We start from the raw sequence: 8407 nt of genomic DNA on the forward strand, positions 1-8407 counted from the left end.
CAAGAGACAAACTATGAGAAAATAAATGTGAATGATGTCATGGTTGAGAAGATGGAATCAGCATGACTTATACATTTTGCAGCATGAGCTGGGAGTGAGGTGTAAATAAAAAAATGTTTTAGTTTCAAACGGGGCTAGTGCAAGCTACTGCTACAAGCTAACGTTATATTCATTTTTACACAGGTTGAGGGCAGAGTGAAACCTGGCTCAGGAGACAAAACTCTTGTTCATACAGTTAGCGGCAATGTTTCTCTTCTACACAAGTAAGGTAAATTGTGCTGTTTCTTCTTTTAAAAGTAACATAGTCTCATTCAGAAGTTAAAAGCTAAAAGGGAGATTGTTTCTCATACTTTTTTGAAGGTCAAGAGTGAACTTTTAGTCTATTTTTAAGCTAACGTAGATGAGAAGACATTTACTGTAAGTGCTCTGAAAAATGGAAATTTGAACATATGATCAAAAATTCAAGAGCAGCTACATAATGATAAAAGTGGTGCAATGATTTTGCAAACTCCTGTTTCCAATGTCAAAAATAAACTTTCAAACTCACTATTTCATGTTGGTGAAATTTGTCTTAAGTCTATTTTATGCTCAAATGAGAGGCAGAGTTATTAAGAAAGGAGAAAACTAAAATCCCGTAATGCAATCAGCATGTCTGCCCATATTCCCTTGTGATCAGCATGGCAGATTTCAATCTGAGAAGTGGATGACATCTAACAGCCCAACTCAAAAGAAAGACACACATACATACACAGCATGTAGTAGCAACTCCTTATCCGGTGGGTATAGAGGCTCGATGTGTAATTTATGCTGCTGTACTCCCGGAGCCAATGCTTTGAATCCATGCCATGATTTGCTTTGCACTTCATTCCCCCCTACCTCTTTCCCATCATTCTCTGTATCCAAATTTAGCATACATGGCAAAATGTTAAAAATAGACCTCTGCAATATCAGCAGTTCTTTCAGACATACTGTACTGGGACCATTTTCTGTTTAAATTCCATATGATTCTAGTTAATTTTCAGTGGATGAAAACAGTATAACAAACCATATTTAGGCGCATTTACTGTGCATCTGTGGGTCAAAAGTAAACAGAAAGAAAAACTGCGTTTTTTTTCTATTTGTTTATTCATGTTCAGAGAACCTTGAACACTTTCTTTTTCCTCATGCCAGATTTATGTGAGAATTTTTGTTGGGGGTTATTTAATTTACCTAGAATTTTGTTGTTTTCCATGGTTGTCTTTACACTTATACTGAATGAAAGCTGTGAATCTTTTCCATTGCTGCCACAGGGGAATGCCCAGCTCTGCAATCCTCCCATCAGCCCACTAATGAGATCAGCTCTCCCTGCTGCTCTTTTACAAAATCTGTGACTCCCTGCTGAGAGCATTGCCAGACACACTGAGAAGGATGAGCCGATAATGGAAACATATATCCGTTGCTTTTAATTTAACAGATATCTGGTAACTTAGTATTTAATTCCAGTATGCATCAACCATACCAACTATGATATAAATTAGATAAATTGTATGTTAACTGCAGATACAGTGCCAGTGTTTAGAAGGGAAATTGTTGCACATTTGTTCCATAACTGCTATGTTTGTCTTGGTTTTTATGCACTTTAGCTGGTAACTCACCATCATTATACAGCAATTGTAGCTGATAGTTAAAACACTCAAAGTATCTGGCAAACACATAAAGTTAGCCACGGCCTGCTTATACCCTTGTAAAATGGATTCCCAGCACACAGACCTCTGAACTTTTTGGGTCCATGCAAAACAATGCATTAAAATGCTTGCCAAACAAAAGTTGGAAAATATTAAGCAGACTGGGGAGTGGTGACCTCTGTTTGGGAATGGGAGGCTCACAATACTTTTTCTCATGGCTCATTAACTGTAGCTGCAGGCCGCAACTTGACTACTAAACCTTTCAAATGAATTGTGTTTGGTGTGAGATGCTGGCCAGGCAGCAGTGTAATTGATAAGACCAAGAATGAATGAGAGGCTTCGGGAACCATGTGATGCATGACACAAACCAGATATAAAACGAATCGGACTATGGGTGAGTTGAAAGAAATGGTGAGGTCTTTGAAGATGAATGGCGTTCATCATGTTGGAATGCACAAATTATCACACACATTTCATCTTTGCTAAATAAAAATCCTAAGAAAGCAATTAATCCCGACAGATACTCACAATCACACCATGTTAAATTTCAGCCAAATTCATTCCCTAAATTACTAACTTCTCTAAAGCCAAAGCTCGCCTACATTAAAATTGTAACATTTCCATAATCATGTGGAAATTAGTATCAGTTGAAATTTGAGAGCGTTATGAGCTTGTGTGCAGTATCGAGAGGTATCGTCAGCTTATCTAATGCACATTTCCATTAAACGGAAGTTCGTTGAAAATTTTGCTTCAACTGTGTGCTGTGCACAGCATAACATATTTCTACATACTGGTGCACTTTCTGAAGATATTTTACCACTAAGTAATTTCAATTCCCTTTACCATGAAAGAACGAAAATAACGATCTTGTAACAGGATTGATAATGTAGTGGGTAGGCTAATTGTCAATAACACAAAATTCTCTGAATCTCTGAATTGTCTTAATTCCACATCATTCTATGTGCTCCACAGCTAACAGGACTATACTGTGCTTACAGCTGCATGTTTCAGTCGCCCGTCTCACTTGTGTCTGCCGGAACAGATGCGCCTCTGTTTTAATCAGTCCAGCTGTCTACATTGGGCATGTAATGGCTCGCGTTTTACTCACACTATTTGCCCATAAAAAGCCGTAAAGTTAAAGTATATTTACACTTCAAGTCTATTTTCCTGCCCTTCACAGACGTAAGTACAGTGATTTAGTGTCTCGCACAGTCTTACAACTCAATAGTGTTGCTTAATGCATCCTGTGTAGATAAAAAGTAAGCACCGGAGGAGCAGCAGCAGCAGCTTCAGTGCTTGTGTGTGTCAGGATGTTGTACTTGAGCACAGTGGTGCTTTAAGCTAATTGGTAAAGTTTGCAGGATAACATGCTTGCACCATTTTAATTTATTGAGTTAACATGTTAACATTTGCCAATAAACACAAAGTACAGCTGGGGCTGAAATTACAACTTTGACCTGATGACAGTGCTAAAATCTACTAACGAAGCCATAAAACTTGGCATACTTATGAACTTGAGAGAGAGAGAATTACAAAATTAGCTGTAAAAAAAATCCCTACCACCTGAAAAACCTCGTAAGAGTTAAAGGATTTCTGTCTAAACAAGATACAGAGAAATTTGTTCATGCATTTATTTTCAGCAGGCTAGACTATTGTAATGTTTTCACAGGTTGTACCAAAAAATCAACCAGAAAGCTGCAGCTTATCCAGAATGCTGCTGCCAGAATCCTCACTAACACCAAGGAAGTGGAGCGCATTACTGCAAGAATAGATTTTAAAAATCTTATTACTTGTCAATGGTCTTGGGCCTAAATACATCTCTGATTTACTTGTACTTACGAAGCATCCAGACCCCTCAGGTCATCTGAGTGAGATTTACTCAGTGCTACCAGAAAACCAAGCAAGATGAAGCAGATTTTAGTTTCTATGCTCCCCACTTGTGGAACAAGCTTTCTGAATACCTTAGGTCTGCTAAAGCTGTCAGCACATTTAAATCAGGGCTTAAAACATTATTGTTTGCTGGGACTTTCCGTATATGTGAGCACAGAAAGTAGGAAAGCAGCAAACAGATAAAGGGCGGTCCAGCCATATACTAGGTTTTCACCTAGTCTTGCTGATTAATATATGCCTCTATAAAGCAGTTTGAATTGCCCTGTTTTTATGGTCTTTTAAATGAAATTTTAATGTATTTCTATGCCTCTGTAAAGCACTTTGAATTGCCTTGTGTCTGAATGGTACTATATAAATAAACTTGCCTTGCCTCCTCTGGTCCCTAAACCGTGATAAAATTAATGTTAAAAATACCCAAGAGCCCGTGTCCAGAGAGAGCTCTATACCATTTGACAGTGTGACAGGCCATTTCTTTCAGTTTACGTGCTGTTAACTTTTATTTTCTCCTTCAGATGCTGCAGGGTGAAACTTGCTGATGAGTCTCCTTTGCGTTCCTTCCTCACAGCTTCATTTCACTGGAATCTCTGGCACTTTTGGCGTTTTATATGGCTGCACTATGAGGCTAACTTTAAAAAATGCAACCGGATAGCATTTCTTTCCTGTGGCTTTAGATTAATTGCATCTTCCTTAAGAGCCAGCTTGCAATTGGATGTACTTGAAACGACCCTATCAACTGTGTGGCATTCGCTGGCTGGACTCTCAACCAAAGCCCTTGGGAAGATTAACATTCCGGTGGGGGAACCACTGTATCTCTGTCATTATAAATAGACAGGATTAGGCCATACACAAAATAAACAAGGCTTTTTAGCAACATACAACATGTGTTGATAAGGGTACCATTCCTCTAAACAGTTAGTGCAGAAGTCTGAATTCTGTGTACTTTGAAAAACTTGTATTCTGTGCCTTTCTGTTGTCCTATTGTACCCCATTTCTTTTCTATCTACTTCCACCGCTTCCTCTAATCTAGACTTGGTGTGTGTGCTTTGTGGCTGCGATGATGACATTCTTTGAGGCTTGGCCTCCATTTCACATTTGTGCAGTTCAGGATTTTTTTGTTTGCTTTAACTATTATGGGAGACCCCCAGTTGTTATTTTGCACTTTGGAGATACCTTTAAAATACCTCTGCTAGTGTGCTGTGTTGCACTGAAAAGACTGGAGTTAGGAGAGGTGTCTTTTGAGTTAATTTCTGTCAGATTGGGCTCTGGACTCGTTGACTGTTGTTCTTCTTTTGAGGCTTTAGGTGCCCAGACCATATGTACTTACAAGACAGCACAAATTAATTTGTCACAATGCAGTGTATGCAGTCAACATACAGTGGTCCTAAGCAAACTCAGGTTCCTTACACACAGAGTACCTTCATGTTTTTCCAGACTTTACACACACTGCAGGAGCCACTGTTTTCGAAACATATCTTGACTTTTTTATAGCCTTCTAACAAAATGTTACCCTAGTTTAAAGACCGCTTCTTGTCAGATGAAAAAGAAAACATAAAGATACGTTACTGTGGTGTGCCTGTTTTGACTGAGAAGGTGCTTTCAGTGTTAATCATCAGTTACTATCACAAGTCAAAAGCTTCAGTTTCATAGGAAATAATTAGCAATGGCATGTTCACATTCTACAAAAGGTATGTAAAAACATTCAATCTTGTGGTGACCCTGCCTCAGAGAACACAACTTCTTAAACCTCTGTTATGAGAAACTTAAACTCTGGGGCTCCAATGATTCACCTCTATGCTGTAACAAGAATTCTTTAGATTGCTGAGACATGGAGCATTATATCCTACATTAATAATCCAAAACCTGAGCCGTGTTCTTGGACCATGATCAACATATTACAGCTCTATGACGAAGATGAATGCAATGTTACATTTCTTTAATCCTGCTGAAATCAACTGTGGTGGTCAGTCCTTTTTTTTTGGTAACACTTTTTTTAATTTATTTTTTTTCTCCTTTGAATTGCCCAATGTTGGTCACCTGGAAAAGGCAGGGGGGGATTACACCCATTTCATGATTAAGTAAACTCTTAGATTGCTTGTGCAATGAAAAATGTACAAATAAAGTTGCAAAAAAAAAAATGTTGGCCTGTTCCGCCACTTGGGGAAAGTGCAACAAGCTGTAAACACAAAATTAACATATTAACACCCCATAAAATTTATATGACGAACCTGCTAGAAAAGAGATGACTTTTTACATGTAGAGCAGATATATATCAACATTAACATTCATATAGTCCTGTTGTAGGTGAACTGATAAAAGTAAGTCCAATGTTCAGTTTTATTTTAGCTCTGTTTTGGTTTCCCCTTTTGGAGAAAACGTGGCTCTTTGGCTGCTAATGCTACATTCACATAATCAAAGCAGAATGGGAAGAATAGGGAAATCTACTATTTCCTAACCCTAGCTCTAGCCTTGTGTTCACACCATTTAAAATACCTAAATTAGTTCTGCTGTGTTGCATGTTTACAGCATTTTGTTAACAAGTGTTTTTTTAGATTTTGGCTTATTGTCTATGGTGGCTTTACAGTCATGTTACTACAGGTTTGCTGACATTTCTTTTCTTCTTTTCACCAAATAGGAGATATTTTAGCTATCAAAAATGTCCAATACATCTGAATTAGAATTACATCTTGGAGGTTAACATTTTTTCCCTGCCTTTCTTGTAATATTGTTACTTGTAATCACGGTTTTTAATTATGTTCACCAGATAATTGCAAACTATGTCTGCCTTCTTATGGGTGCCTGACAGCTAGTGTACAGAGGGTAATCACAGCATTTTTGCTGAAAGCAGATGTGTGTTGTGGATGCAAACTGCACAAATGTGAGCAGTGAAATTTAACTGAAACAGTAAAGTTGTGAGCCATAAAACCAAAACAATGAGCTGCAATGATACCAGAGATCTCTGTAAAGTTGAGGTGAGTAAAGAGTCAGGTGATAATTCTCTGAGGATTTGTCACTACTAGCAGTGCCTTTTAATGTCACAATTGTTGTTCAGAGCAGTGAGGACCCAAGTGCAGACACAAGACAGGCTGATGCAGTGAAGTACTTTTACTAAAACCCAGCATACAGTAAATGTAGGATAACTAGGCAGATGAGAAGAAAGGCAGGCAAGCAAACAGGGACAGACAACTGGATCACAAGAGGAACACATGGGCACATAACTGGGTAACAAAAAGGTATACTGAGTGTAGACATAGGACTGGTATAGGTACTGGCAGAGAAAATGAGAAACTGGAACCAGGTATGTGAATGGGCGGGGCAGTCAGGTGAGTGAGACAGGGACAAAAGTCTCAGGATATCTAGTGAGTAGGGGGGGTCTGGGGAGAAAAGGAGAGGGACAGGTCCTGGGAGCAGTGAGTTGAGCTAGGGAGTTAGCAAAAAGGGCCAAGGGAAACAGATGGATAGATCATGACATTCACATTACACATAGTCATCTGATTGATTGTTATTTTAAAAAGGCATTATTAGAACAGCTTTAAAACAGATTGCAAATTATGTTTACAACCTAAGTTCAAGAAAAGTACTGTACTTTCACTTTAAAAACCTTGTCAAATCTGATACCCTCCACAGGCATGCTTACGTTTATTTTCTCAAGATAATGTCTCTTCAAAATCATGTGAAAATAAATACCCAGACCAGGGTCTGGCCCTTTCTATCTATTCCGCTCTGTTGAAACTGTTGTCCCTGTGATGCTGGGTGGGGCAAAGGGAAAACAATTTCATTACTATCATTATAGTAATTACCCCTGGCCCTTATCATCACGGATGTTTGTCCAAGAAATCCTGCATTAGCACAGTTCTTGTGAAGATGATGGTACTGTCCCACACAAAGATGAAGATGAATTGGACTAGATCATTCTCTTGAACTTAATTTTAACTACATGTTCATTCATTGTTTATTCAGTATAAGGCTGCCTTACAATCTTCATTACACCACTTCACAAATCATACAAATTGTCTCATATTGTCCTTGCATAAGAGAAGGCAGGGGATTATTAGGTAAATCATGCAGTGCAAATGGAAAGTAGATGCAGGGTGTAAGCTACCAATTTACCCTTAAGTGGCACATGCCTCTATGAAAGCAGTACTTTTGCATGTTCTGTGAATGTTCCTATTTAGCCCTATTCTCCTTTTTAAGGTAACTGCTGATGTGTTTTGTTACTTTTATTTCATGGCACTTTGTAAGCTACTTAATTGTTGGTTCACTGTGTGAATGATGTGATGCTTTTTGCTGTGAATCCCCTGTCGTCATACAAGATAAAACCGACCTCCTGTGTGGGCTTTGTTTGAAGAAGCTGAGCTCATAAACAAAACACGAGGGAGATGCAGCAGGATGTTTATGGGGATGTGAGGTAGGATGGATTAGGAACCGCAAGTGATTAAGCAGAAGGGCCCTTGCCACACACACACACACATACACACACACACACACACACACACACACACACATATATATACTGTGTATATATATATATATATATATATATATATATATATATATATATATACACGCTCAATCACATATATACAGTATAAAGATTAACACATCATGCAACACTAGACCTTTTTGAATTCTTTATTGCAGACACACTCAAAGTCCAGTAAAAGTAGAAACCACAACCTAGATAAACTTCAGCAACATCACTTTTATATTCAGTAGAATAACCTTGACATGTTTTGTTTAATTTTAGTGTCCTCTGTGAGTGAGCTCTAAAAGTCATTTTCTCACACTATATGGGGGGGGCGCCAGATGGGGAGGGTTAAACAAGAGAAACGGACACAGAGAGACAGACTAAAAGT

Source organism: Xiphias gladius, chromosome 4, assembly GCF_016859285.1.
Source record: "Xiphias gladius isolate SHS-SW01 ecotype Sanya breed wild chromosome 4, ASM1685928v1, whole genome shotgun sequence".
NCBI lineage: Eukaryota > Metazoa > Chordata > Actinopteri > Istiophoriformes > Xiphiidae > Xiphias > Xiphias gladius.